Genomic DNA, 14795 nt, shown 5'->3' with positions numbered 1-14795 from the left:
CGCGCCCCTACCTCGTGCCTTCCTGGTTGCTTTCTTGACATAGGGTCCAAGTCCTCTGGATCACGTTCGTTCCGAAAATCACGTTCCCGAAGGTTTCATTCCGTTTGGACTCTGTTTGATATTCTTTTTCTGCGAAACTCTGAAATAGGCAAAAAACATCAATTTTGGGCTGGGCCTCCGGTTAATAGGTTACTCCGAAAAATAATATAAAAGTGTATAATAAAGCCCAATAATGTCCAAAACAGAATATAATATAGCATGGAACAATCAAAAATTATAGATACGTTGGAGACGTATCAGTATATGTGTGGAGGAGGAGAGAGACCTACCTTATGTATTGAGGGGGATCGATCGTCATCCATGCATATGTGTAGGAGAGGAATAAGGTTGGGAGAGAGACAGAGCTAGAGTGTCGGAGGGGTTGGTGGTGGAGTTCCTTCTCACAAATGGTGGGAGAGGCCTGCTAGACAAACGGAGGGCATGCCTGCAATATCAATAAGAGAGGGGATGTCTGCTTGTTTGTGCACGCGTGTGTGAGAGATGGGTCAGGAGGCATGCGCGAATGTGAGGGGGGACGATATGGATGTTGTAAGCAGACGTAACTACATAGGAAGTGACGGTGTCCTGGACTAGGGGGTACTCACCACGTCATCTCCCGACCAGGTGGATCGGGCCGAGGACCCCCATGGTCGTTAACTATTGGGATAGTTCGGGCAGCCTATTCAGCATACAAGGGATATTCCACAAGACTTGGCGCCCAAGACGAGGACTCTCCTAAAACCCTAGGCCTCCGGTGTGTTATATAAACCGATGCCAGGCTAGTCAATAGGCAACTGTTATTCATTCGAACAATCTTGTGGTAGACAGATGTACCCTGTACTACACCCATATCAATACAATCGAAAGCAGGACCTAGGGTATTATCTCCTCGAGCGAGCCCGAACGTGGGTAAAATCTTGTGTCCATGTTACCATCGTTTCAAGACGCCTAGCTGAGGACCCCTACTACGAGATATGTCGGATTTAGAACCGACATTGGTGCTTACATTGAGAGTTTGCTAGATGTTCATCATGGATAGATGGGAATAAAAATCGATGATCAGGTGATGTTTTTTCAATTAGATCAGTATTGTACAAACTGGTTTGTTTGCAAAGGATTTTCGTTGCTGCCTCTTTTGTTTTTTCTACAGATCGGATCGTAGTCGGCACATAATTCAACGGATACTTCCGCATTGATGTGATGCGAGTTGCTAGATCTAATTTGACATCATGCCTTGCTCCTCAAAAAAGATTAAATAATGATAATCTGCCAGCAGCAACCGCACGGCGAAATCTGCTGATGCGCCACCCTAAGTGGAGGCTTACAGGGACAAGTACCCAGCGGCAGCACCATGCAAGGCTCCAAAAGAAGCCCCTATGTGCACGGATTCCAAAAAGCATCATGACGTAAAGCTGCCCAAGCTAAGTATCTAACTTGGTTTCTTTTTTGTACTAGTACTCTTTCCTGTACTAGAAGTTGAGATCAATTTAATATTAGTACTAGTTCTCTTACTTGCTAAGACCGCTCCCAATGCTCCACCTTATACAGGTGCTAAGCTTTCCACGTAGGCAAAAAAATCTGATGTGGCATGTTATTTAAGAGGAGAGAGATGAGTATGGTGACCCCTGAAAGAAACAACGCTAAGCGCGTGAACCTAGGCAAAACATTTAAAAGAAGGAAGCCCACCAATACATGAAGAACTTTAGTTGCTAAATCATTAAATGAAGCAAGCTTAGCAACCATAAGCTAAGCACCTATGCATTGGGGAGTATAGTTGCTAAGCTATTTAATGTGTTTAGCACCTCATCTAAGCAACCATGCATTGGCAGCAACCTAATCAACTTATTCAAGTGCCATCAATATAATCTGATGTTTTTTGATTAAATCCATTTTACGTAAATCAACATTTTCACAAATCATGGCTGCCGAGTTGTGCTATTTTGCCTGCAGTCAGACCAGGATCAAGAAAATTTTAACGATGCCAGCCGTACCCGTCGCCTGGAAGTACGTCAGATCTGGACTCTGTTGCGGATACTAGAAGCACAATGAACTCACGAAGACTCGCTAGCCCGTGCACAGTCCCTGAAGAAACACACGCATGCAGCGGAGGCCCAGAGTTGCAGGTTCGCTACGCGGGTCTGGCCGACAGCGATCTAGCCATGGAGACCGTGTTTAGCCAGATACATGGGCCGATCGAAATCCAGCTCAACGGAGCACACATCAGGGAGATTCGTTACTTTCCTTTTTTGATTCAGCCTGGTCCTCTACTACTTGTTTTTGAAAGGTGCGTAGACCTAGAGTACTACTGACCCGATTAATTACTAGTCTTGCATCTAAGCTCCATGGAGATAAGCCGCCGCCGCGGTTACCAGCCCGAAGTCCTAGGGAAAATCCCGTGGCCGATCTCTACCATGATTCACCTAAAAGTGAATCCCCTCCACGTGAAGAGAAAAGCTAAGTATTACTCCTGATTAATTCTTAGCCAAAGGCCAAACGTAGACTAGTACATCTAGTACTTGCTGCTATAGTTTTTTGCATGAAGTTTTAAGGTTGTCCGATTAGTATTAGTGCTTGTACGACTCTCCAATTAGATTGGTTTTCATGGATTCTTCATGTGGGTTGCTACAAGCGTTTGCACTGCAGATTTTTCCCTCCTCGGTTTGCTATGTCTGACACGCACAGGCAATCAGCATAAGACTACTTCGCATAAAGCTGGCGCGTCTATTGATGTGAGCCGATGGATCATCAGTATCATGCGGGTGGTCTAGTTTGTTGAAAGCTGACCTACTCCATGCACCCAATCCGGAAACTCTGCAGTTCAACCGTTGCAAGTGGCCTCATGGTCACAACCCAGTTGGACGTTCTCCCTCCAACTGGCACGTACACCATCATCCGGTGCTATTAATCCTAGTAATTTTCACTAGCATGATTTCATTTTTCTCGAGGGATTATTGCTCTGGTTTGTGTCGCCCACTGTACACAGGTCTGTCAAATGGTGTCCGCATTAAGGACAGTCGCACGATGGTCCGATCAATTTCCTATCCCCAGTTCGGTGGATGCCGCATCCATGACTTAGAGTGCCCTGTGAATTTAAACTTCGCCACGAGACCATTGCGCCACACTGACAACCAGTGTCGACATTGACGTTGACTTCGGCGCCAGACCACATCTCTTTAAAAAAATTATTTTGCGTAAATTAATTATGCGAGGATTTTAAAAAAAGTATATTATTATTTGTTGGACTGCACTATTTTACATGTGTAGGTAATCGACTTCGACTGCGTCATGCGGTCACTTCGGCCAGCCGGCGTTGTCGTCCCAATCGGCATAAATTGGCTCGCATGATCACCTTGTTGGTCAAATTGTCATACCGACATGGTCGGTTGCCTCGGGGACTTCGGCATCACTGAGAGAGCTCTACCTCATCGAGTGTTCGGCACACGGGCCATATTTCTTTTATTACTCACTTTGCATAAATTATTAATTATGCTACGTTTTTTAATATATTATTATTACTATTACCTCTGGCTTGCACTATTTTCTATGCAGAGGTAAATGATTCAGGTTAGGCAGCGCTATCACCTCGATGTACCAACATACCACGTCACCTCGGTTGGACCGGGGGCTTTGTCATCACTTCATTAACCCACGCCGGGGACTTCGGCGTCATACTGTCGGCCTGCTCCGTCGCCTTGGTCGGACTGGGTGTTCCCCCTCGCCACGTTGGTTGTGCTATGTCGCCACTTCGGAGTGCCGAGCTCTTCGCTCTGCCACCTCGGGACCTTCTTGGGGGCTGGGACCTCATCCCGCCGTATGCTCGGGCCACGTCATCAACACCGACACATTAACCAGCTAAGTCGCTTCCATGCTCAATTTTTTTAATTCTTGTTCGGTTGGACCAAACTTTATATTTGTGTTAAACAAAAAACTTAGATTGTTCAAAACATTATTTGTTAAAAACACTTCCTTTACCCAAGTTAATGGGGGGGGGGCTTAAATTTGTATGAGCCACTTTATAATAGTTGTTTTCTTCCTAGTCGTTGCAAAGTATTTTTCTACCACTCCTTTCTCGACTCGAGTGTGTGGTCAATAGACGGATAGCCTGTTTTCTCTCTAATGCCGCTTTATTTTAGTTTGCTAAACTGGCCTAACAAGCAGTACTCCACCTTCAGGATAGGAGGTTGCGGCCGTAGGCTGCCCCGCTTGAAGTCTTGAGATCGGACGTGTCATATTAATGCATGACAGAAGCACAAAAGTAAGAAGCGTGGTGTTCCATGTTTGGAAGAAGTGGCGATTGTAAGCCAACTATGTATCTCTTTCCCTTATGTATTACGTGGGTTGTGTGAAGATTACCTCACTTGCGACATTGCTTTCAATGCGGTTATGCCTCTAAGTCGTGCTTCGACACATGGGAGATAGAGCCGCATCGAGGGCGTTACAAGTTGGTATCAGAGCCTTCCCCGACTTAGGAGCCCCCTGCTTGATCAAATCGCTGGCGTTGTTGAGTCTAGAAAAATGTTTTGAGTCTTTTAGGATTATATATATATATATATCGGTGAGTAGGATTCTTTTTACTACTCAGTCCCTTCGTCGCTCTGGTGAGGCATCCCGACGTAGAGTTTTGACTCTTCTCTTCTCAAATTTCACTAAAATTTTTTTAGGATCACGCGGGTATCTTGGAATCATTCCGATGGTTTTGTGATGAGAACATTGTTGTTGGTGCCTCCTGACATTTAGGGGTTGTGGCAGTGTCCCGGGGAGTTGAGCTCCGAGGTGTTGTCATCACAATTTTATCGTTACAGTTCTGGAATACCTGAGTTTCACCGACATCAAAAATCTCTTTTATGCAGTTGTTGGTGAGATAACCTCGACGCCACCCAGTAGTAGGGAGGGAGTTCGGGAGTATTGCCATAACTCGTATAACGGATGCTTTTTGAAGGTTGAGGTAGATGATTTCCGAAGGTTTCCTGGTTATGTGTTGAAGGACGGATACAGTTGGATGTAGGATTTGTGTAGTTTTGGGTGAGATATTATTCTTCCCCTGTATCCCCAACACCTGATTGCATAACCGGAAAGTTTCGGGAGTTTATAAGTGGGAATTCAAGTAGCTATTAGGATATCTTTCCGACAATTGTGTGATATGAAATTGGGGTTCAACGTCTAGTGGTCCGCCTATCCACGGTTGGTTTTACAGTGGTCTCGTTGTGTCTTAAAGAGTCCTTGGCTATGCTGACTCGGGGACGCTTCGTATGTCATGTGCACTGCCTTGTACATGATGGTGCTGTACGATCGAGCCCGTGTAGGCCCCACCACGAAAACTTCGGACGAAATCTCTATCATATGTTTGTTCCGGCTTATTCTGAAAGCCAATCTTTGTTTTTGTTTTTCAGTTGTGGTATTCGAGTTGCTTCAATGTCAAATGTTGATTCCATGCCTTTTCCTAAGTGGTGTTCTCATATTCCTATGTGGATACTAATCCTTCATGATAATCGAGAGTGTCATGTCAATCCTTTTCAACCGGTGTGCTTCTCTTCAAGTGGATCCGATCATTTCAACATCCGCAAGATCAAGTATCAGTTCTTCTCAACGGTGTTTGTTTCATCCGTCTCCAAGTTGCCTTTGTTTTTCCCGCCCACCCACCCTTTTTCTTCAAGGACTAAAATTTCTTTATCAAGTATCTATCTTATGATTATGAAGTCTCTCCATTCTTTTCGTCAATGTTCTTACCCGGATGATTCTCATGAAGATTCTAATGGAGCTTCTAGTTGGTCATTCCTCATTCCTTTTCTTCTCCGGTGGAACCAATTCAAGCTTTATTGATCATATCTTTTCCTCGTTTCAAATGCCTTCTCATACCAGTGCTCCTCATAATAATCCACTTCTCATTATTCATTTGTTCCGGAGTGCTCAAGATATATCCAGGTTGTTATCTCATTCAAGCCATTTAATTCAACCGACGCATTCTCCCTTTCAAGTAATCATTCCAAATGTGTTTCTTTTGAGTGGGCCCTAACCCACAGGTCTTTTCCCAGGATCTTACCTGACTCTTCTAATTTTTCCTGGAGCTATCCTCAAATTTCGTTTCAAAGTTTGACGTAAGAATGAATTATCATCAGTCTGATGTGTTTCTCCAAGATCGGTCAAATTCTTTTCATTGGTGGCTCTACCTCTTCTCTTTTCCATTCTTCATTCCGGAGTGCCTCAACAATTCATGGTGGTGTTTCTCATCGTCATTCTCAACATTTGAAGACCGAAGAAGAATTTTCCTCCATATCTTGCTCCATTCTCTTCAAGATTCATGGTTCTAGCTTGTTGCCTTCCTCTCATAATTGTTATCGATTGTGAAAATTCTATTCACCCATCCGAAGCAATTCAAGAGTCTTCTCAGTTTGATTATCCGGAGTCCATCAATTCAGGTTTATTCATTCGCAGCTTTCAGTTATCATTCTCCAATCTTACCAGTGCTTTGTTCATATATCCTCTAACCAGTTCATGATCTCTTCGTTCTCATGTATCTAAATTCTTTCAAGTATCTTCATTCGTTCTCTAATTCTTTCCGGTGTTTCCTTATCTTTTCTTCGTTCATTTTCAATTCATACGGTGGTTCGTTCAAGATCTCTTCCTTGGTTATCATATCAATTCATTCGTTGCTTCAATCCTACCGGTGGTTTGTTGAAGACCATTTCTCAAGTTGGCTCTATATCTATCTTAATCCTTTTTCAACGAGAATAAGCAGTATGCCAAATTCGTTGCTTGTCATCAATTTAATTGGTGAAGGATAAGCATAATGTAATTCTTATTCTTGTTTCATCGACTAAATTCAATTCCTTATTCCGAAGGTCCATCAAATTCTGGATTTTCACTTGTTTCATCTTTTCTTTCCCGGAGTTCCTAGTTTCCACTTTATCTCATCGCAAAGCTTCATTCAATCATTGCAAGGCTTCAATCTTATTCTTTTCATCTTTCTTTTTGTTATCCTTTTGTTTACCAGAGTTCTTCATGGAGGCGCTACATGATGGTTCATAAAGGATTTAATTCCTTCTCGAAGTGTTCATCAAGATTCTTTTCAGAGGAACTCAAAGCATCCTTCATCTTGCAATCCGGAGTGCAATTCTTTCTACCATATCATCGGAGGTGGTATTATGGCATTCTTGATAATTTGAGTTAATGTGTCATGATCCACATGTTGTTAAGAATGAGGTATTCCAAATCCATCAACCTCTTCGTTGGAGTTATCTTGTGTCACGTTTCACCTAAAGCCTTCCCTAAGGATTGTTGGCATCTATGGTGCTCATAAGTGACCCAAGTTCTTCTTTTATCCTCCCGGTGAAATAAATTCCTCATCTCCTAGTTATATCAATCCAATCTATTGTTTCCAGTAGTAGCAGAATTTCACCTCATAATTTTGAGATGTTTTCCATAAGTCCACTACAACCTTGTTCTTTTCGTTGTTGGTTTTCCAACAACTCCGTTCGACCCTTCTCCTAAGGATGCCTTCTCAAACTCTTTTGTAGCAGAAGTTGGTATTTTCTTCTACATTCTTTTATCTCAATTATCTATATTCTATTCTTTCTCCTAGAGGTCTAGTGATGGTGCTCTTTTCACTCCTCATCTCGGTTTGTCAAGACCATGTTATTTCCTCTGCTAATCCTTTTCCAACCGGAGTGTCGTGTTTTCATTCAAGTATCTTCTCATCTTATCAAGTTCTTATTCAATTCTTTTTCTTTTTCAATTGGAGTGCTGCCCGAAGTTGTTCTTCCTTGTCCCTCTTTTCTAACGGAGTGTTTTCAACTTCGTTCATCTCTATTGTATTCTTTTCTCGAAATGGCTTAACCTCTCAAGGCTCGTGGTTTCACTCGTTTGTCAAAGAAGCAATTTAGTTTTACCTCTCCTCTTTCTCTTCCGTTTTTCCCTCCGGTGCCATTCTAGATCTCGGACGAGATCCTCTCGTAGTGGTAGAGTGTTGTAACGCCCCGAGACCGATGTGCCAGGTGTCCTCCAGTTATTCGCTGTTGTTGCCTTGTCATTGCTTGCGTGTCATGCATTCCATATCATGTCATCATGTGCATTTCATTTGCATACATGTTCGTCGCATGCATCCGAGCATTTTCCTCGTTGTCCGTTTTGCAATCCGGCGCTCCTATGTCATCTGGTGTCTCTTTCTACCTCTTTTCGTGTGCGGGTGTTAAACGTTTTTGGATTGGACCGAGACTTGTCATGCGGCCTTGGTTTACTACTGGTAGACCGCCTGTCAAGTTTCGTGCCATTTGGACTTCGTTTGATACTCTAACGGTTAACCGAGGGACCAAAAAGGCCTCGTGTGTGTTGCAGCCCAACACCCCTCCAAAGTGGCCCAAAACCCACCAAAACCCCTTCCATCACATAGGCCGTTCGATCACGATCGCGTGGCCGCAAACCGTGCTCAATTTGGAGCTTCCTAGCTCCCTCTACCCATAAATATGTGATGCCCTCCGAAATTCGCGGTACAAACCCTAAAATCTTTCCCCTCGCGCCGTCGGACGCGTCCGCGTGCCGCCCGGACATGTCCGTGCCGCCGGCCACCTCACCTCCACCAATCAGGGGCCGCCACATCAGCCCTGCAACCTCTCCCCTCCAATCCCACCTCACCACGTGGCACGCCGCCGTTCCACCGCCGCTGCGGCCCGCGGAGCCCATCCGGGGCCCGTGCGAGCCCGAATCTCGCCGCCGCCGCGGCCCGTGAGCAACCCGCGCCTCGCCGCCTGTTCGCCGATCCCGCCGCCTTCGTGCGTCGCCGGCGACCAACTCCGGCGACCGGAGTGCGCTGTCCTGGGCCCGTCCTCGCCGCCAGCGCCTACCTCCACGCCCGCGCCGCAACGCTCGCCGGAGTGCTACAACCCGCGCGTCGCCCCACTCGCACCACGGGTCCCCTGCTCGCCGGAGCGCCGCGGCCATGTCCTCGCCGCGCCGCCGCCTGTGCCATCCGGTGCCGCCCTGCCTCGCCTCCATCCGGTCTGGGCTGGCACCGCCCATATCCGGCGACCTCGACGCCGGATCCGGCCTCCCCTGTTCGCCGGAGCCACGACGCTGCCCACCATCGCCGGCGCCGCCACGGGCATCTTCAACTCCGGCCGGAACGACCGCGTTCACCCTCGGCCTGGACAGCGTCAACACCCGATCCAAACGCCGTGCCCCGCGCCTGGATCTCGTCGTCCCACATCCCCTCATCCGCCCGTTGACTTTCTCGGAGAGGTCTAAATTTCGTCTAAGTCCCAGTAATTTTATGCACTTTTCATCGCATCATAACTTCATCACCGTTGCTCCTATTCGTGCGTGTAGCATATCAAAATGTTCGGCTTGATGAGTACATTGTTTCATCTCATTGCATCATTTTCATTTGAGCTCATCTTGATACCCGAAATGCTGTTGGAAGAGGGCTATGTGATGATAGTTTCAGATCTGTTTCAGCAAATGCACTTTTGTCATTTTTGCCATGATTAATGTGTGCATGCTATGATCCTGAGCTCTACATGTGTTTTGATGTATGCCATGCCATCTTTACAGGGGTGTATGCCATGTATTTTTGTGATCTTTGTGGTGACTAGCACAAGCATGCAAAGTAGCTTACTCAATGTTGGTGATTTCAGGGACTTAGAATTTTACTGTCTCTGCCCTGTCATTATTTTTATGCCATATGTTCATGTCGATACGTAGTGATCCGTGCCTCTTTTGAGCATGATCAGTAAGGATGTTTTGTAGATATTGTGGTGCTCTATCCATCAATGTCTTTGTTTGCAATTATGGAGCACCATAGCTTGAGTCAATCAAGCTCTACTTTTGCTATAAAATGTTCCTGGCAGATTGTTAACATGTTTAGCGAATTTGCCAAGCTTGTTGTAGTTGGTCCGTGCATTCTATGTTGTTGTTCTTGCCATGTTTAGCTTCTATGCCAAGTCTACTTCACGGGTGTATGCTTAGATTATCATGCCATGCTTGTAGTGAGTGCATCGAGCTCGTAAACATGCCTACTCGTTATCTGTTTTGCCATGATCCAGTTTTTCACTAAGTCTGAATCTGTTTATGTTTTTGCGATGTTCACATGCTTGCCATTGTATTTTCTGATCCCTTTTGGCTCATGGTCACTAAGGGACTTTTGTTTTATGCTTTGAGTAGCTTCATGCCATGCCTTTCTTTGCCATGATATGTTCCTATAGCATGTTGTTATCTTGCTCTAAAGGTTTCTTCCTGATGTTAAATTCCTGACATGCTCTTAATTTCACTAAGTCTGTAATCTGTTATCGTTTGCACTTTTGCCATGCTTGTTTGAACCTGCTATTGAGTGAATTAGCCGTAGCTCAGTGTTCATCTTTTGCCAAGCATCATGAGTAGATCCCTGCCATGTAATTTGATGCTATGTTAGAGTGCTTTAGCTTATTGTTCTTGATGCATTTAGAAGGCTACCTGCTGTTAATCGCAGACGGGTGCCATATTTGTTTTGCTTGCCATTTCCAAAATCATGCATCCGATTTCGGTGATCTTTATATCGATTTCGACCGAAATTACCTCACCTTTCCAGTGGCACTCTTGGATTTCCAAGTTGAGGCCAGGTTCAATCATTCCTTTCCAAATCATGCATATGCACCACATCCCGCATCCCGCATATCATGCCATGTTTATGTATTGGTTGTTTACTATGTTGTGTGCTTCTTTCCGGTGTTGCTTCTTCGGGTTGGTTCCGATAACGTCGCGTTTGTGAGGACCCGTTCATTTACGTCCGTTTGTCTTCTTCGTGGACTCATTCTTCTTCCTTGCGGGATTTCAGGCAAGATGACCATACCCTCGAAATCACTTCTATCTTTGCTTGCTAGTTGCTCGCTCTTTTGTTATGCCTATGCTGCGATACCTACCACTTGCTTATCATGTCTCCCATATTGTTAAGCCAAGCCTCTAACCCACCTTGTCCTAGCAGACCGTTGTTTGGCTATTTTACCGCTTTGCTCAGCCCCTCTTATAGCGTTGTTAGTTGCCGGTGAAGATTGGAGTTTGTTCCATGTTTGGAACATGGTTATTTTGTTGGGATATCACAATATCTCTTATTTAATTAATGCATATATATACTTGGTAAAGGGTGGAAGGCTCAGCCTTATGCCTGGTGTTTTATTCCACTCTTGCCGCCCTAGTTTCCGTCAAATCGGTGTTATGTTCCCGGATTTTGCGTTCCTTACATGGTTGGGTTATAATGGGAACCCCTTGACAGTTCACCTTGAATAAAACTCCTCTAGCAAGGCCCAACATTGGTTTTACCATTTGCCACCTAGCCTTTTCCTTTCCCTTGGGTAGGCCTGCCCAAGGGTCATCTTTATTTAACCCCCCGGCCATTGCTCCTCTGAGTGTTGGTCCAAAACGGGCAGCCTGCGGGGCCACCTCGGCGCAACTCGAGGGCTGGTTTTACTCATAGCTTGACCTATCCAGTGTGCCCTGAGAACGAGATATGTGCAGCTCCTCTCGGGATTTGTCGGCACATTCGGGTGGCTTTGCTGGACTTGTTTTACCATTGTCGAGGATGTCTTGTAACCGGGATGCCGAGTCTGATCGGCTTTTCTTGGGAGAAGGAATATCCTTCGTTGACCATGAGAGCTTGTGATGGGATAAGTTGGGACACCCCTGCAGGGATTTGAACTTTCGAAAGCCGTGCCCACGGTTATGGGCAGATGGGAATTTGTTAATGTCCGGTTGTAGAAAACCTGAAACTTAACTTAATTAAAATGCATCAACCGCGTGTGTCGCCGTGATGGTCTCTTTCCGGCGGAGTCCGGGAAGTGAACACAGTGTTGGAGTTATGCTTGACGTAGGTTGTTCTAGGATCACTTCTTGATCATAGTTTCTCGATCGTGCTTTGCCTTCTCTTCTCGCTCTCATTTGCGTATGTTAGCCACCATATATGCTAGTCGCTTGCTGCAGCTCCACCTCATACTTTTACCCCTCCTATAAGCTTAAATAGTCTTGATCGCGAGGGTGTGAGATTGCTGAGTCCCCGTGACTCACAGATACTTCCAAACCCAGTTTGCAGGTGCCGATGATACCATGCAGGTGACGCAACCAAGCTCAAGGAGGAGCTCGATGAAGTTCGTGTTCGTTATGTTGTTCCGTTTTCCAGTTGATCAGTAGTGGAGCCCAGTTGGGACGATCGGGGATCTGTGTAGCATTTGGGGTAGTCTTCTTTTATTTTTGGTTCCGTAGTCGGACCTTGATTGTATCTGGATGTTGTAATGTTTTATTCATGTATTGTGTGAAGTGGCGATTGTAAGCCAACTATGTATCTCTTTCCCTTATGTATTACATGGGTTGTGTGAAGATTACCTCACTTGCGACATTGCTTTCAATGCGGTTATGCCTCTAAGTCGTGCTTCGACACGTGGGAGATATAGCCGCAACGAGGGCGTTACAAACACTAACTGGGGGCTTGTAGCCATCTTCCCTAGTTTAAAGCTCCTATGACTAAGTGAAAGTTATAAAGCCCGCATATCTTATTGCCTTGTTTCCACTAACACAACCGCCTCCGGGCACCGAGACGTCGACTAAGGGTTGTCTTGTTATTGTGGAAACACCCTGCGTAGTATCTACAAAGGGGTAGAAGCCGACGATGGGCAACTTTCAACTGATAAACGGTCGCAACAGAGTCAAAATAAACATATATAATCAATGTTTGTATTTAGTATACAAGTGTTGCCTTCCGTACTTATCGTTATAAAGCCATAAATATGCATCAAATTTGACTTAAGATTTTGGCCAAGCTGGGTTGCCCGGCTCCTGTGTCTAACCCTACATTCCTGATTGTTCGGCTAGGGGGTAAAGGGAGCACCTCTATGATTGTTACTACCGGGTCATCCGGATTAGTACCTCAGACTGGGTGAAGCCAAAAGCTAGCTATCTTAAGAATATAATTGGTCGGCAACAACAGAAGTGAAAATTTGGTTCATTAAGACCATAGAGTTCGGGAAATTTTCCCACACTAAATCCTCGATATTTTCCTCCCACAATGATCGGAGGTGAGGTTTCATGATCATGATCACCATGACAACCGTAAGAAAGGAACCGATAGCGGGAGTATTTTCTTCGAAAGATGCTTCTTACATTAAAAAGTAATATAACATATCTCTCTGTGTACCTTTGTTTATAAAACCATATGGCCGGATTGCATTGTTTGTTGTAAATCTTTGCCCTTATAAAGGCTTTATAAAGTAGGGAAAACACTCCCCGGCTACTGGCCGAGGAGGTTGAAGCCGATGGTCGGTCATCAAAGTTTTGTACAATGCGGATTCAGGCATTAATAGTGTAGAGTACTTGGATACGTAGAATCATTACACATAATTTGTGATTTTAATCCGGATATCGATCCTTAATTCGGCCACCCTTGCCCACATTAAGGCTTGGGGGCTACTGGGCTTTGGGCTTATCATTTACTAATATTAAAGGGGCACATCGATCCCCTGATCTGGTGTTGCCACCCGACCAGTTTCTCGGGGGCTACTACATTGCCTATTCAATATAGAAAATTCAAAGTGCTCAGTGTTCGGCTTGACCAAACTATGGGCAAACGCGTCTTCGAACAATGATAGGTACCATCTATGACTTATCTGGCATCAAGCTAATATATTACGGCAACTTCTCTAATGTGCATCTGCTCTAATGTGGAAACCCTCTCTCAAGGACCTATCCGCGGATCACTATCTCCTGTAATGTGCATCTCAAATTTTAGGCCGACACACACCTTGAGGGCTACTGGCTATATATCTTGTTAGTAAATAAATTGTATCAATCGGAAATAAAATCCGTAAACAATCAGCCCAAGCCCGAGGTGGTGCAACACCTCGGAAGCAGTTCGGCATAAAACTCGACTATGAGCGGATGGATCCATAGATAACTTTTTCAGCGTTAAGCTCGGGTAACCTCCTTCAAACTTTGTCAAACACGAGGTAATCTATGACACTTCGGATACAACCCGACGTTAGAGCTCGGATACATTCCAGCGTTGGAGCTCGTAAGCGGTACGGCGTTGGTGTTCGGCTGCAAAAGATACCTCGGATGCAGTCTGTCCTTGGAGCTCGGGCGCAAGAGGACACCGCCGCATGGGAACAACTTCAAACCCGAGATGTGGCATAAAAATAACAAGGCATTGCTAAAGGACGAAAACTTAAAGGGGCTCCTCGGATACTCGACATGTAAACTCTTCGGATTCACTTCGGCGATCCTCAGGATCGAAGATGAGAAGATTTTTTGAAGCAGTTTTCAAGACCGATGACCGAAGATGAAGAACAGTTCGGAAGAATCGAGGAGCGTCCCCAACTTAAAGAATGGTTCAGCGGGCTACTGACGGTGTCCTGGACAAGGGGGTACTCACCACGTCATCTCCCAACCAGGTGGATCGGGCCAAGGACTCCCATGGCGGTTCACTATTGGAACAGTTCGGGCAGCCTATGTCGCATACAAGGGATATTCCACAAGACTTGGCTCCCAAGATGAGGACTCTCCTAAAACCCGAGGTCTCTGGTGTGTTATATAAACTGAGGCCAGGCTAGTCAATAGGCAACTAATATTCATTAGAACAATCTCGTGGTAGATACATGTATCTTGTACTACACCCATATCAATACAATCGGAAGTAGGACGTAGGGTATTATCTCTTCGAGAGAGCTCGGACCTGGGTAAAATCTTGTGTCCATTTTACCATCGTTCCAAGACGCCTAGCTTAGGACCCCTACTACGAGATATGCCAG

This window comes from Triticum dicoccoides, chromosome 7A, assembly GCF_002162155.2.
Source record: "Triticum dicoccoides isolate Atlit2015 ecotype Zavitan chromosome 7A, WEW_v2.0, whole genome shotgun sequence".
Classification (NCBI taxonomy): Eukaryota; Viridiplantae; Streptophyta; class Magnoliopsida; order Poales; family Poaceae; genus Triticum; species Triticum dicoccoides.
Note: the sequence above shows the minus strand (reverse complement) of the source record.